Source organism: Mobula hypostoma, chromosome 5, assembly GCF_963921235.1.
Source record: "Mobula hypostoma chromosome 5, sMobHyp1.1, whole genome shotgun sequence".
Classification (NCBI taxonomy): domain Eukaryota; kingdom Metazoa; phylum Chordata; class Chondrichthyes; order Myliobatiformes; family Myliobatidae; genus Mobula; species Mobula hypostoma.
Window position 1 is genome coordinate 15,435,092 of NC_086101.1, and position 17,114 is coordinate 15,452,205.

A 17,114-nucleotide genomic window follows, 5' to 3' on the forward strand; every position below is an offset into this window, starting at 1 on the left:
CATGAAATATTCTTAACATGTCAATGAGGTAGAAGGTGACAACCTTTTGTGTGTGGTTTAAATTCCTTTGTGCGCTGGTAGCAAAAAAGATGTGTGCGCACGCACACGTGGATACCTTTGAGGAAACATTGGTTGGAGGAGGCTGAGGGTGAACCCAACAGAGATGTACAGATTTATGAGGAATGCAGCAAGAAACGTCTCTTCATAACAGAAACATTTTCAATCAAAGGTAATGTTGCAGCTCTATAAAATTTTGGTTTGATCATACTTCAGAATCAGAATTGGGTTTATTATCACAGATATATGTCATGAAATGTGTTGTTTTGCAGTGGTGTTACAGCCAAAAGTGGGCACGTGGCCAAGTGGTTAAGGCTTTGGACTAGCAACTGAAGGTCGTGAGTTCGAGCCGCAGCCGAGGGAGTGTGTTGTGTCCTCGAGCAAGGCACTTAATCACACATTGCTCTGCGACGACAATGGTGCTGTGTGGTGTCGTGGAGAGGGGAGTCTTGCAGCATGGGCAACTGCCAGTCTTCCATACAGCCTTGCCCAGGCCTGCGCCCTGGACCATGAAGACTTTCGCACAGATCCGTGGTCTCGCAAGACTAACGGATGCCTTTACAGTCTAATTCGTAAAAGATTACTGTAAGTTACAATAATAAATAAATAGTGCAAGAAGAGAGCAAAGTACTGACAGCTCAGAAACTTGGTGGTAGTGGGGAAGAAGCTGCTCCCAAGGTGTTGAGTGTGGGTCTTCAGGCCGCTGCACCTCCTCGCTGATGGCAGTAATGTGAGGAGGGCATGTCCTGGTTGGTGGGGATGCTGGCTTCACAGTGGAGGCACCGTCTTTTGAAGATGTCCTTGATGGTGGGGAGTATTGTGTTCAGTCCTGGTCACCCCATTATTGGAAGTTTTAGACGAGGTGCAGAGCAGATTTACCATAATGCTACCAGAGAACATGCTGTATGAGGAAAGCTTGAGTGACTTTTCTCTTTGGAGCAAAGGAGCATGAAAGGCGACTTGATAGAGGTGTGCGAGATTATGAGAGGCACAGATAGAGTGGACAGCTGGGGTTTTCCCCCCAGGGCATCAATAGCTAATACTCGAGGACATGCTTTGAAGCTGATTGGAAGAAAGTATAAGCGGATATAAAAATAGTTTTTTTTTACTTTTAGTGCCTGGAATACACTGCCAGGGGATACATCAGGGACATTTAAGAGACACTTAGATAGGCACATGGAAGAAAGAAAAATGGAAGGTTACGTGGGAGGGAAGGGTTAGATTGATCTTGGAGTAGGTTAAAAGGTCAGCACAACATCATGAGCAAAGGCCTCTGCTGTGCTGTAACATTCTCTGTTCAAAGGTCAGAGGCATGATCGGGTTCGAGAAGATCTGAGGAAGAATATCTTCCCCGCAGAGAGTAGTTGGAATCTGCCTGAAGAGGTGGTGGATGAAGAGTGTCCCACAACGTTTAACGGGTTTTAGGGTGATCACTTGGTTGCCAAGGCATTTTAGGCTACTGGAGTAGGATCAGGGGTTCCCAATCTGGGGTCCGAGGACCCCTCGGTTTATGGTAGGGCTCTATGGCATAAAAAAGGTTGGGAATCCCCGGTATAGATGGATACTTGGTAGTTATGGATAGGTTGGGATGAAGTGCCTGGTTTTGTGCAGTATGACTCTGCGACTGTAAAAACCCATCACTAGCCGGATAGCATAATCAGATGCTACCTTAACACCTTAAGACATAGGAGCAGAATTAGGCTATTCAGCCCATCAAATCTTCTGTGCCATTGCATCATGGCAGATTTATTACCTCTCTCAATCTCATTCTCCTGCCTTCTCTCCATAACCTTGACTTACTTACTGCCCGTTAAGCTGCTGGCATCTCTGTTTGTTCTTGTCCAGGTGGTCTTCAGGGCTTTCCTCATTGTGCTAACAGCTTCTCAGTTTTCACTACTGTCAGCCATGCAAGTCCCAGGTGGAGACTCAGGAATATCGTCACACCCAGATGTAGTCATACTTTATTGATCCCGGGAGAAATTGGATTTTCGTTACAGTTGCTCCATAAATAATAAATAGTAATAAAACCATAAATAGTTAAATAGTAATATGTAAATTATGTCAGGAAATAAGTCCAGGACCAGCCTATTGGCTCAGGGTGTCTGACCCTCCAAGGGAGGAGTTGTAAAGTTTGATGGCCACAGGCAGGAATGACTTCCTATGACGCTCTGTGTTGCATCTCGGTGGAATGAGTCTCTGACTGAATGTACTCCTGTGCCCCACCAGTACATTATGTAGTGGATGGGAGACATTGTCCAAGATGGCATGCAACTTGGACAGCATCCTCTTTTCAGACACCACCGTCAGAGAGTCCAGTTCCATCCCCACAACATTACTGGCCTTACGAATGAGTTTGTTGATTCTGTTGGTGTCTGCTACCCTCAGCCTGCTGCCCCAGCACACAACAGCAAACATGATCGCACTGGCTACCACAGATAGAAGGATTCTTCACTGTTGTTTCTATAACAGTTTTGTTTGACCAGTCAGAGTCGTTAGCTCTGAGCTGTACCCCTGAACCTGGAGCACCGCTGGACCACTCTTGGTCTGGCCCCTACACTTTAATCTGTTTGGCATGGTGACGCTACCAAGAGCTAGAGCACAAAGCCCTAACTCCAGCCAACATAGCTCTCAAGCCTCCAAACCACAAGGTTAAGGTCCTCTTGGAGGCTGTAGCCTTTGATGCCCTGAGGAATCAAGAACCTATCAACCTCTTCTTTAAATATGGCCAATAACTTGTCTTTCTTAGCTGTCTGTGGCAATGAATTCCACAGATTAACTACCTTCTGGTGAAAGAAATTCCTCCTCACCGCTGTTCTAGAAGGACGTCTTTGCCTTCTAAGGCTGTGGCCTCTGGTCCTAAACTCCCCCACTATGGAAAACATCCTCTCCATGTCCACCCTATTTCGGTCTTTCCATATTCGATAGGTTTCAATGAGATCCACCACCCCTCTTTCTCATAAGGTCATTCATTGATCACCAGATCACCTTTAATGTCACCTTCTGTCAACCCAGCGATACCAGAATTCCCAGGGAGAATTTTGGGCCCTCTGCAATGTGAAACTCAATCCCATCAGCTCCCAAACCAGCCTCCCCGACACAGATTCAACCCCCCCCCTTGGAAAATCAGCCAACATAATGAAAGATGCCTCCTAGCCTGCATCCTCTTCTACGCCCTCCCATTGGTAACTGTGACTCAGTAATTCAACCAGCTATGCAAATGTGTCATTTGTAGAGAGTTCCATGCTGTTAAACTGTCCCAACTCCTGGTCAACAAGCCTCCATTCCCATCTCAGCCAGTCTCACAGTGCCTCCCCAGAGAAGTTGGAAATGTTTGTTGTGAACATTCTCAGGCTGTTGTGTACATTCCAATCACTCAGAGGATTGTGAGAGTGTGGAATGAGCTTCCAGCACAAGTGGTGCATGCAAGCTCGATTTCAAAATTTAAGAGAAGTTTGTATAGGTTCATGAATAAGTATTTTGCATCATTTTTCACTGCAAAAGATACTAGCAGTATGGTGGATGTTCCAGGTGTCAGGTGTCACGAAATGTGTGAAGTTATCATAACTAGACAGTAGGTTCTTGGGAAAATGAAAAGTCTGAGGGTAGATAAGTCACTTGGACCAGATGGTGTACAGTATAGGATTCTGAAGGAGGTGGCTGAAGATATCGTGGAGGCATTAGTAATGATCTTTCTAGAATTACTAGATTCTGTAATGGTTCCAGAAGACTGGAAAATGCAAGTGTCACTCCATTCTTCAAGAAGGGAGAGAGGCAGAATAAAGGAAACTATAGGTCAGTTAGTCTGACCTAAGTGGTTGGGAAGAAGTTGGAGTCGATTATTAAGGTTGAGGTCTCAGGGTACTTGGAGGCACATGATACCCCCTCTGTGATCTCCGCCTCTTTGACCAGATCCTCACCCAGACCCGCTACCACAGCCACGTCTCCTTCCTGGGAACGTGTTTCACCTGGAATCTACCAGCTTTCTCCTTCCCACCCTCCCTCAACCTTCTTTACAGGGCCTCTGCCCCTTCCCTCTTCAGTCCTGGCGAAGGTTTCTGGCCCAAAACGTTGACTGATCGTTTCCATGAAAGCTGCCTGACCTGCTGAGTTCCTCCAGCGTGTTGTAAGTGTTGCTTTGACCCCAGTATCTGCAGAGTATTTTGTGTTTATGATAAAATAGGTCGTAGTCAGCATTGTTTCCTCAAAGAAAAATTTTGCCTGACAAATCTGTTGGAATTCTTTGAAGAAATAACAAGCAGGATGGACAAAGGAGAATCAGTAGGTGTGTGTACTTGGAATTTCAGAAGGACTTTGGCAAAGTGCCACACATAAGGCTGCTTAACAAGTTATGAGCCCATGGTACTAGGAAAGAGACTAGCATGAATAAAGCAGTAGCTGATTAGCAAGAGGCAAAAGTGGGAATAAAGGGAACCTTTTCTGGTTGGCTGCTGGTGACTAGTGTTGTTTGACAGGGGTATATGTTGGGACCGATTCTTTTTCTGTTATATGTAAATGATTTGAATGATGGAATTGATGGCTTTATTGCAAAGTTTGCAGACAATATGAAGACTGGTGGAGGGGTAGGTAGTTTTGAAGAAGCAGAGAGGCTACAGAAGGGCTGAGACAGATTTGGAGAATGGACAAAGAAATAGCAGTTGGAATACAGTGTTGGGAAGAGTCTGTTCATGCACTTTGGTAGAAGAAATGAAAGAATTGACTATTTTCTAAGTGGAGAGAAAATACAACAAACTGAGGCTCAAAGGGACCTGAGAGTCCTTGTGCAGGATTCCCTAAAGGTTAATTTGCGGGTTGAGTCTGTGGTGAGGAAGGGAAATGCAATGTCAGCATTCTTTTCAAGAGGTCTAGAATATAAAAGCAAGGATGTAATGTTGAGACTTTATAAAGCACTGGTAGGGCCTCACTTGGAGTATTGTAAGCAGTTTTGGACCCCTTATCTTAGAAAGGATGTGTTGAAACTGGAGAGGGTTCAAAGGAGGTTTACGAAAATGATTCTAGAATTAAATGTTTGATGGCTCTAGGCCTGTATTCACTAGAATTCAGAAGAATGAGGGGTGATGTCATTAAAACCTATCTGATGGTGGAAGGCCCTGATGAAGTGGTTGTGGAGAGGATGTTTCCTTTGGTGGGAGAGTCAACCAGAGGACACAGCCTCAGAATAGGGGGGCGTCTTTTTAGAATGGAGAGGAGGGGTAACTTTTTTAGCCTGAGAGTGGCAAATCAATGGAATTCTTTGCCACGGGCATCTGTGGAGGCCAAGTCTTTATGTGTATTTAAGGTAGAGGTTGTTTATTGCTTGATCAGGGCAAGAAGGGATACTGGGAGAAGGCAGGAAATTGGGGCTGAGAGGAAAATTGGATCAGCCACAATTAAACGGCGGAGCAGACTCGATAGGCGAAACGGCAAAAAATTCTGCTCCTATCTCTTATGGAACAAGTGGCTGCTGGTGGGACAGACAAGCTGCTGATGGGGGAAGAGACCAGCCACTGCTGTGGGGAGAATCTTGCTATTGGTGTATGTGTGGGGGTGGAAGAGGGGCTAGCTGCTGTTGGGGGAAATATCTGCTGGAGGAGGTTTGCCTCTGCTAAACAAAGCGCTGTTGGAGGGGGAAGACTGGCTGTCTGTATGAACAGAGACAGAGATTGGCTCCTTGTGGAGAATAATTGCTGTGGTAGATGTGGCACTGGTGAGAAAGACTAGTTGCCGATGAGATCGCAATTTAGGAGAGTGGACGCTACCACTGCTCTCTGATCAGGCGCCGCGCGGTCAGCCGCTGTCTCCAGGCAGCGTGGGGTCCTGGCGCTGCGGCAGTGCGCAGGCGCAGGAGCTGAGGCAGCTGCGCGGTCCGACGCGGAGAGAAGGAGCGGTCCGGCCTCGGCCCGCAGGTGTCGGAGCGGGGAGAGCGGTGCGCAGCAGAGCCAACAGAAACGGGCGGCCGACGGAGTGAGTGAATTTCAGGCGGAGAGGGCGAAGCAGGAGATAGGCGGTGAAAGGGAGAGGACTGAAGGTGAGTGCGCACGCGCACAACGGGATCGGGGAAGCGATTGGGGGTCGAGGGGGGAGGATGGAGGGTATAAGCACACGGGGCTGGGGGGAGGAGGGAGATATGCGGAGAAAGGGGTGGGACGACGCAAGGGGAGTGGGGCAGAGGTGATCGTGGGGAGGGGATTAAGGGGGCTGGAGCGGGAGGGGGCAGGGGAATGTGACCATTGAGGGTACGGAGGAGTGTTAATTACAGATGCTGTGCTAGGGTATTGTGATAATCGAGAGCTTTGTGATGGGGGCGCGGCGTTATAGTATTCCAACTGGTGTTTCTCAGTGTCTTCGGGTGGTTGGCTCGTTATTGTGATAATTATAGATAATTGGGGTGTCAGTACTGAGTGATTTTCTGATCTTAATAATGAGAAAATATTTTTTAATCCTTCAAGTTGAGTGGGGCCCCAGTTTTTCCTCTCTGTACTTATTTAAAGGGTCACTACATCACAACCTATCTAGCCCCCCCATCTTTAAGATGGTTCCTGACCCACCTGTGGTAGATACTGTGGTCCTTCATTGGCCTTATTAGTTACCTCTGTACCGTATGGCCAAACACATTCCTTAATCTCTGAGGATCTGCCGAGAGAGCTGACAACTCAGATGGCAGGGGTAGCAACTGTTGCTGACAAAGGAAGTTAAGGATATTATAGAAACCAAGGGAAGGGCATGTAAGGTAGCAAAAGTGAGTGGGAAGCTTTTAAAATCCAATAAAAGGCATCTAAAAAGCTTTAAGAAGGGAAAGGATGAAATATGAGGACTGGCTAGCCAATAATATAAAGCAGGGTACCAAAAGTTATATAAAGAGTAAAAGGAAGGTGAGAGTTGATATTGGACCACTAGAAAATGATGCTGATGAGGTAGTAATGGGAGACAAAGAAATGGCAGGTGAACTTAATGCGAATGTTGCATCTGTCTTCACTGTGGAAGACATTGGTTGTGTGCCAGAGGTCCATGAGTGTCAGTGAGCAGGAGTGAGTGGCATTGCTATAACAAAGGAAAAAATGCCAGGCAAACTTAAAGTTCTTAAGGTGGATAAGTCACCTTAAGAAGTCTACATCCCAGAGTCCCGAGAGAGGTTGCTGAAGAGATGATGCTTTGGTTATGATCTTTCACAAATTACTTGAATCTGTCATGGTCTCAGAGGGCTGGAAAATTGAAAATGTCACTCCACGCTTTAAGAAGGGAGGAAGGGAAATTATAGGCCAGTTAGCCAAACCTCAGTGATTGGGAAGGTGTTTGAGTCTATTATTAAGGATGAGGTTTCAGGGTACTTGGAGACTAATAAGTCAGAGTCAGCATGGTGTCTGTAAAGGGAAATGTTGCGTGGCAAATCTTTGAGTTTTTCAAGGAAGTAACAAGCAGGGTGGACAAAGGAGAGGCAGTGGATGTCACAAACAAGAGAATTCAGCAGGCCAGGCAGCATCTGTGGGAATGAGTACAGTCAACATTTTGGGCTGAGGCTCTTTGGTAGTGAATATTATTTACTTGGATTTTCAGAAGACGTTTGATAAGGTGCTACACATGAGGCTGGTTAACAAGATAAAATCCTATGGTATTACAGGAAAGATACTGGCATAGATAGCGGAATGGCTGACAGGCAGGACGCAACGAGTGGGAATAAAAGCGGCCTTTTCTGGTTGGCTGTCGGTGACTGATAGTACTCTTCAGGGGTCAGTATTGGGACCACTACTTTTCACATTGTCTGTTAATGATTTGGATCATGGAACTGATAGGTTTGTGGCAAAGTTTGTAGATGATACAAAGATAGGTGGAGGGGTAGATGGTGCTGAGGAAGCAATGCGATTGCAGCAGGATTTAGACAAATTGGAAGAATGGGCCAAAAGGTGGCTGATGGATACAGTATTGCGAAATGTATGAAAATGCATTTTAGTAAAAGGAATAGTCGTGCGGACTATTATCTTAATGAGGAGAAGGTTCTAACATCAGAGTTGCAGAAGGACTTAGGAGTCTTCATGCAAGATTTCCAGATGGTTAATTTGCTTGTTGAGTTTGTGGTAAAGAAGGCAAATGCAATGGAATAGAATATAAAAGCAAGGAAATAATGCCTAGCCTTTATAAGACACTGGTCTTGGGCTGCACTTGGGAGTATTGCCAACAGTTTTGTGCCCCATATCTCAGAAAGGATGTGTTGTCATTGGAGAGAGTCCAGAGGAGGTTTAGGAGGATGATTCTGGTAATGTAGGGGTTAACATAGGAGTGTTTGGCAGCTTTGGGCCTGTACTCAGTGTAATTAGACCATAAGACTATAAGATATAGGAGCAGAAGTAGGTCATTCAGCCCACTGAGTCTGCTCTGCCATTCAATCATGGGCTGATCCAATTCTTCCAGTCATCCCCACTCCCCTGCTTTCACCCCAAACCCTTTGATGCCTGGCTAATCAAAAACCGATCTGTCTCTGCCTTAAATACACCCAATGACTTGGCCTCCACAGCTGCTCGTGGCAACAAATTCCACAGATTTACCACCCTCTGACTAAAGTAATTTCTCTGCTTCTCAGTTCTAAAAGAGCGTCCTTCAATCCTGAAGTTGTGCCCTCTTGTGCTAGATTCCCTTACCATGAAAAGGGGGTTTCGATTTTTATGTTACTGCGGAGGCTAATTAAAATGGCGTCTTTGTTATGTTAATCTGGGGAATGCAGCTTTGTTGTGTTAAAGTTTGAGCAAGCAGCTTATTGTGGTTTAGAGGGTGATAAGAAATACGTTATTAACCAATTGGGATAGTTGTTATGGTTTTGGTGTATTTGAAGATACTGTATGCGCGGGGTTTTGGGGGAGAAGGCGGGAGAGCGAGCGAGAGGATGGACGAGGTGCTGTGAGTCCGCTAACGGGGTCGGACCCCGAGCGGGACATTCGGCGAGGAGATGGAGACGGACTCGTGTGGAGCGTCTGGTCGACCACCGTTGTTGGTCCCAGGCGGCCGGTCGAGGTGGTCCGAGGGGGTCGCAGGGTGAAGAAGAAGGTCCTTGAGCTCCAATGGTTTTTGTGCACGAAGAGATTGAACTTTGATAAGTGTGGCACCTTTTATTTTCCTTTTATATTCTCTTTTAATTATATAGTTCCAGTAATATCTATAAACTAAATCATTTAATTGCATCTGGTGTATTGTCTGTTATTTGGTCAGGGTGGGGTACCTCACACAGCATCCACACAAACGAATTGTCCAGTTTGGCGGGGCCGAGGCTATTTCCCTAGACGACAGCGAGCCAAGCGACCCTGAGGGTGGCCGGGGGGGGGAGCTACATAACTTTGCCATATCTAATCTGTTCAGGCCTTTTAACATTCAGAATATTCCTATGAGATACCCCCTCATTCTCCTGAACTCCAGGGAATACAGCCCAAGAGCTGCCAGACGTTCCTCGTATGGTAACCCTTTCATTCCTGGAATCATTCTCGTGAATCTTCTCTGAACCCTCTCCAATGTCAGTATATCCTTTTTAAAATAAGGAGCCCAAAACTGCACATAGTGTGGTCTCATGAGTGCCTTATACAGCCTCAACATCACATCCCTGCTCTTATATTCTATACCTGGAGAAATGAATGCCAACATTGCATTCGCCGCCTTCACAACTGACTCAACCTGGAGGTTAACCTTTAGGGTATCTTGCACAAGGACTCCCAAGCCCCTTTGCATCTCTACATATTGAATTCTCTCTCCATCTAAATAAATCCCTGCCTGTTTATTTCTTCCACCAAAGTGCATGACCATACACTTTCCAACATTGTATTTCATTTACCACTTCTTTGCCCATTCCCCTAAACCATAAGTCCCTGCAGGCACTCTGTTTCCTCAACACTACCCACTCCTCCACCTATCTTTGTTTCATCGGCAATTTAGCCACAAATCCATTAGTACAGTAGTCCAAATCATTGACATACATCGTAAAAAAGCAGCGGTCTCCACACTGACCCCTGTGGAACTCCACTGGTAACCGGCAGCCAAGCAGAATAGGATCCTTTTATTCCCATTCTCTGTTTTCTACCGACCAGCCAATGCTCCACCCAAGCTAGTAACTTCCCTGTAATTCCATGGGCTCTTAGCTTGCTAAGCAGCCTCATTTGCAGCACCTTGTTAAAGGCCTTCTGAAAATCCAAGTACACCACATATTTCCTTTGTCTACCCCGCTTGTAATTTCTTCAAAGAATTGCGGTAGGTTTGTCAGGCAGGACTTTCAGGAAACCATTCTGGCTTTGGCCTATCTTGTCATGTGCCTCCAGGTATTCTGTAATCTCATCCCTAACAATCGATTCCAACCACTTCCCAACAACTGATGTCAGACTAGCAGATCTATAGTTTCCTTTCTGCTGCTTCCCACCCTTCTTAAATAGCGCAGTAACATTTGTAATTTTCCAGTCATCCGGTACAATGCCAGAATATCGATCCTTGAAAGATCATCGTTAATGCCTCCACAATCTCTCCAGCTGCTTCCTTCAGGACCCAAGGGTGCATTCCATCAGGTCCAGGAGATATATTCACCCTCAGACCATTAAGCTTCCAGAGCACCTTCTCAGTCATAATTTTCACTGTACAAACTTCACTTCCTTGACACTCTTGGGCTACATCCACACTACGCCGGATAATTTTGAAAGCGAAGCTTTTTCTCTTCGTTTTGACTCTCTGTGCACACTAAAACGGCATTTTCATCCCCCGAAATCATCCCACCAAATTGGTACTAGAGCATACAATCATCACAGGGATATTCGATTCTGCGCTTCGCAGAACCTAATAATTTTAGAACACATTGCAATGAGACTGAAGCCAGAAGAGTTAGAAATGTACTCACCAAATACTTTGACCCATAGCTTTCTGAATAAATAAGTATACTCACTTTGCCCTGTTTTCTGTCCTTGCTTGTATGAAGGTGGTTTACCTATTTATGCAAGTACTTCTCCGACAATAGATGTGTAGCAGCCTAATGTAACATTGTATGGAAATACAAGATAATACTGATGCAGACAAGTTTTATACATTTAACAAGGTGCTTTATTAATGCAACAGTTAGTCAGTTTTTCAATGTTGGTCGTCAGCCGGATCATACTGTCCATGAACTCCCTGTCGGTTGCCCCCATACGCTCCAGTATTTGTTTTTTTTTGTTTTAAGTCCTCCTGTGCGAGAACCAAAAGCAATTCCTTTTAAGTTTTTTTACTCTGTAACTGGACAAACGCGCACTAAGTATACCGTTTCCTCTTCGCTTGTTTTCTGTGTGTTCTGCGCATGCCCAGTAGAGGAGATTCGCCCAAATATCCGTGTTAGTGTGGACAGAGATATTTTGAAAAGCGCTTAGTGTATACGCTTGTCGTTTTTACTCGAAGCCAGCATTTTCAAAATTATCCGGCGTAGTGTGGACGCAGCCTTGAATGTCCGGTATACTGCAGATATCTTCCACTGTGAAGACTGATGCAAAATGTGCATTCAGTTCCTCTGCCATCTCTGCATCTCTCATTACATTATCTCCAGCGTCATTTTGTATTGGTCTTATATCTACCCTCGACTCTCTTTTACCGTTTATATACTTAAAAAAGCTTTTAGTATCTTCTTTGATATTAGTTGCCAGCTTCCTCTCATAATTCATCTTTTTCTTCCAAATGACCTTCTCAGTTAGTCCTGACGAAGGGTCTCGGCCTGAAATGTCGACTGCACCTCTTCCTAGAGATGCTGCCTGGCCTGCTGCGTTCACCAGCAACTTTTATGTGTGTTGCTTTAGTTTCCTTCTGCAAGTTTTTAAAAGCTCCCCAGTCCTTTATCTTCCCACTAGCTCTGGCTTCCTTGTATGTCCTCTCTTTTGCTTTTATTTTGATTCTGACTTCACTTGTCATCCATGGTAGTGTCCTTCTTCGCTTTGAAAATTTCTTCCTATTTGGAATATATCTGGCTTGCACTTCCCTCATTTTTCGCAGAAACTCCAGCCATTGCTGGTCTGCTGCCTTTCCTACAAATGTCCCTTTCCAGTCAACTTCGGCCAGTTCCCCTCTCATGCCATTGTAATTTCCTTTATTCCGCTGAAATACCATCACATTGGATTTTATTTTTTTCCCTCTCAAATTTCAATGTGAACTCGATTTAGAAGAATGTGGGGGCGGGGGGGGGGAGTCTAATTGAAACCTACCATATGTTGAAAGGACTAGATAGGGTGGATGTGGAGAGGATGTTTCCTATGGTGAGGGTATCCAGAAGTAGAGGGCACAGCCTCAAAATGAGGGGCAGCCCTTTAGAACAGTGTTGAGTTATTTTTTAAGCCAGAGAGTAGTAAATCTGTGGAATGCTCTGCCACGGACTGTGGTGGAGATCAAGTCCACACGTTCATGTAAGGCAGAAGTTAATTGCGTCCTGATCAGTCAGGCGAGAATGCAGGTATATAGGGTTGAATTGGATCTGGGATCAGCTATGATTGATGGAACAGACTCGATGGGCTGAATGGCCTAATTCTGCTTCTGTTGCTTATGGTCCTAATTCAGAATTACAAAGGTGCTCTTGAGTTTTTGATGATATTTTAACATTTATTTCGTTCATAATAAATATAGTAAACCATTTTTTTCACTATATTCACTGTACCATTACTTCAAAGCAATCTCTTACATTGCATCAATGCCTCCTTAAGAAGTACAACCATGAAGTGTATGAGAGGCTGTTACACAGGACCCAGGCTTGGAGTGTCTAGTGGTGGCAGGACCTGACACACTGGTTTTCCCCTGCCAGAGTCATTGCAGTAGCTGGACCTTTGCATTGTTAAATGTGCCACTCAACAACACTGGCTCTAGTGAGTATATCTTGCTGTTGTAAGGCACACCAAGTCCTTCCTTCACCAAGTTTACAATTTTCCAGCATCAGTGATGTTTGTCCATAAGACAGGAGCACAGTTAGACCATTCAGCTCATGGAGTCTGCCCCACCATTCAATCATTGCTGATTTTGTTTTGTTTTTTGAGTTATAGAACGTGATTGGCCTGATTTAAACCTAAACTAAATTATAATAACTAATTAACCTACCTGGTAGATCTTTGGACTGTGGGAGAAAACCAGAGGACTTGGAGAAACCCCACGCATTGCACAAACTCCTTACAAATTACATCAGGATTGAACACTGAACTCTGATGCCCTCTGTAATAGTGTAGTGCCAACCACCACACTAGCATCATTTTACCTCTCATTCCATTCTTCTGCTTTCTTCCTGTAACCATTTATGTCCTTATTAATCAAGAACATATCAACTTCATCTTTAAATATATCCAAGAACTTGGCCTTCACAGCATTCTATGATTCAAAGTACATTTATTAACGAAGCATACAACTCTGAAATTTGTCTTCCTCACAGCCAGCCATGAAACGAAAGAACCATAGAACCAACCCGTTCAAAGAAAAACATCAACCACCTCTACCCCCATGCACAAAATATTGTGCAGATGTTCACGAGAAAACACAGAATATAAAGCACAAAATCAAAAGTCATGTTTTGGTTCAGCTCAAAGTTCATTATCTGCAGGCTGTCACGATTCAAAAATCACCCAAAAGTAACAGCAAAAAAGGAGTGACCGGAACTATGAATTAGAGTCCAAATCTACAAACTGCGGCGATTAAGCCTTGCTCCAGCACCATCCTGCCACAGCATGAAGGGAGAGAGAGATCATTTGAATGCCAAGAACTTCACTTGAGAGCAGTCAGTGAGAGGGAGAGAGACGGCCACCCTCAGACACTCTCCTCTGGCAGCAGCGAGTGAGAGTCTGGTAGACGGCATTGAACACTCGCTCGCCCTCCGTACCTGCCCTGATGATTTCATTCTTCCCTGGTGCTTTAATCAGCGAGATTGGCAAGAGATGCAGTCGATCATGGGCTCAAGCTACATCTCCTGGCCACATGCTTTCCTCTCAGTCTGGTGGAACCCTCTCGGAGACAGCAAGGTACCAGATTGGCCAATCAGCCCGAAAACACGCCACTAGAATGTAGATAACAGGTTCTCAACCGCAGCAGAACCATATCTGAAATAAAAAGAAAATGTAAAAGAAGGGAAAGAAGTTGTTTCGTGAACTGTCTTGAGGATGTCACTTTTGGTAGCATTGTTCACTGGCACCATCTCCTTCCTTGGCAATGAATTCGACAGATTCACCAACCCCTGACTCGAGATACCTCCTCATTTCTGTTCTAAAGGAGCATCCTTGTATTCTATCCAGACCTTTCAATATTCTGTAGGCTTCAATGAGATCCCCCTTCATTTTTCTGAACTCTCGTGAGTACAAGCCTAGAGCAATCAAACGCTCCTTTTGCTCGCATGGAATGCGTTCCTGGGAACAGCCTGTAGAGTCGATCCAATATTATGGAGCGTTTGGGGATGAACTACTTCAAAGGCCACTGTAACCCCTTCCAATGTCTTGGCAAACAGACAGGACATAAAGCGTTGACCCTCATGAAGTCATCATTACTGATGTGTAGGCTTTCCTGCTCTTTCCCCTCTTGTAGGTTAGAGTGACAAGCACAAGGCAGTGACAGTTTTGCTCACATTTAGCTTAAGGACTGAAATTGTTTTAGAGGAGAGTAATATAAGGCAGGGTGTAAAATCAGTGCTGCTTTAGACCATTTCTGCTGGGTAACATTGCAAGTTCTCTTCAAAAACAACTTGGAAAATAACTAAGCAACTAATTAACAGGAGGGGCAGCCCAGAATAATTCAAATTAGCTTGCAAGAACAAGCGAAGAAAATGTTGTGATTAACACAACCCTCTTACAGTGCCTGCAATTGGGGTTCTCTTCCTGCCGCTGTCCCTGAGGAGTTCGTATGTTCTCCCCGTGATCATGTGGCTTTTCCCTGTTACCTTCCGCATTCCAAGGATGTACGGGTTAGTAGTTTGATTGGTCACATAGGTGTAATTGGGCCGAAAGGGCCTGTTACCATGTTGTACCTCTAAATAAATAAGCTTGTATCAAGAAAGTTTGCATTCAATGTCAATTCAATTCAAGCTGAGTGTAGTTATCCTCTTTTGTTCAAGAGCCTGATGGTTGAGGGGTAGTAACTGCTCATGTAGCTGGTGTTGCGAGTCCTAAGGCACTGGTACCTGATGGCAGCAGCGAGAAAAGAGCATGGCCTGTGTGCTGGGGGTCTTCGATGATGGATAGCGCTGCACGGCTAGCCAATGCAGACTGCAGGGCCATTGTTCGCCAAAGCGTCCCAGTCTGCTTACACAATACTGCTCCAATTAACCCACATGAACTTACGCTGTCAGAAAGGATTCCTTTTATTGCATCCATCTTGTTCCCCATTTCTCTGCTATTGCAAGCAAACCTGTTTTTCCCTTTCCCAGTTCTGAGGGAGAGTCGGAGATATAAAGCAGCAGTTTTTTTCACAGATGCTGCCTGACTTGCTGAGTGTTTCCAGCATTTCCTGTTTTCAGTCTGGAAGGTCTAGGATTTAAAGGACTTAAACTTTCTGAATGAGGGAAATGAAGAAGAATTTATTCTGCAGGTCAGGAATCTTTACCCCAGACTGCCTCCTGTGATTATATTTAGTTTCATTAGTGTTCTGGGTGGCTCAATTGAATACCCTGAAGGCTGATAGATTCTTGGCTTCTACAGGGGCTGCGTTGTGAGTAACAGGCAGGAAGATGGAACTTGCAGAGTCCAGCCAGTTCAGGTTGGCAACAACATCTCCTCCGCAATCCTCATCAGCACAGGAGCACTGCAGGTTGTGTGCTTAGCTCCCGCCGTACTTCCTTTACACTTGTGACTGTGATACTAAGTACAGTTCAAACGCCATATTTAAGTTTGCTGACAACACCACTTTTGTGGGCCGAATGAAACATGGTGAAGAATCAACGTGTAGGAGGGAGATTAAAAATCTGGCTGAATGGTGCCATAACGGCAACCTGTTACTCAATGTCAGGAAACCGAAGAGCTGATTATTGACTACAGGAGGAGGAACCCGTTAGTCCATAAGCCAGTCCTCATCAGGGCATCAGAGGTGGAGTGGGTCAACAACTTTAAATTCCTCAGTGGATCTGTCCTGGGTCCAGCAGCTAAACGCTATTTTAGGAAGGCATAGCCTCACCTCTGCTCTCTTAGAAGTTTGCGCAGCATTGGTGTGTCATCTTAAACTTTCTGTAGATGTGTGGTGGAGAGTATACTGACTAGTTGCATCTTGGCCTGGCATGGGAACACTGATGCCCTTGAATGGAAAAGCCTACAAAGTGTGGTGGATACAGCCCAGTCCATTATAGGTAAAGCCCTGAGTACATTTCCAAGGAGCATGGTCGCAGGAAAGCGTCCTCCATCCAGGCCACACTCTTTCCTCGCTGCTGCCATCAGGAAGGAGGTGCAGGACCCTCAAATCCTATACCACTAGGTTCAGGAACAGTTGTTACCCCTCACCCATCAGGCTCTTTAACCAGAGGGGATAACTTCGCTCACGTCAACTGTTCTCACAACATATGGACTTGCTTTTGAGCACTCTTCCCCTCATGTTCTTGATATTTGTTGTTTGTCTGTCTTATCTTCACTTTTTTACCACTCTTTTTATTTGTATTTGCTCAGTTTATTGTCTTTTGCACATTTTATTTGTCCGTTCTTTTGCTTGCGGTCTTTCATTGATTCTTTGTATTTACTGTGAATGCCTGCAATAAAATGACTCTCAGGGTAGAATATTGTGGCATACATGTACTTTGATAATAAGTTTACTTTGAACATTTTAATTGGTGACTGTACTTGTGTCAGAATTAAGACAGAATAAATGTGGAGTCTGAGTGGTAAACCTTGAAACTGATCATATACGTTTGATCCATCATTGAATATATTTATGATGCTGCCTCAAATACGCTGTTTTGATCTGTTCCCTTTCCTATTTGTACCACCTGTTTATACATATGAAAACACTGCATGACATGTCTGCTGCAGGCTTCTTCATGTCCCTAATAATGCTGCCGTTCGCACATTCTGCACGTGTTGTGTCAATGCACTGCTGGTTACTTAAGTCATGGGAAAATGTCTCGTGTAAGTTTAGAGGTT

At 44.9% G+C, this 17,114-nt stretch overlaps 1 protein-coding gene across 5 annotated transcripts in view; it reads left to right on the forward strand.

Moving 5' to 3' along the window:
* Positions 1–5,882: 5,882 nt before the first annotated feature.
* The window catches only part of LOC134346636 (large proline-rich protein BAG6-like), a 137,363-nt gene continuing 126,131 nt past the window's right edge, over positions 5,883–17,114 (forward strand). For 4 of the 5 annotated variants that reach the window (XM_063048099.1, XM_063048098.1, XM_063048102.1 and 1 more), the window contains exon 1: positions 5,883–6,082. The gene's annotated coding sequence lies outside the window, so the exon portion shown is untranslated. The remainder of the gene's footprint in view (positions 6,083–17,114) is intronic. The other variant, XM_063048100.1, reaches the window with a different exon arrangement.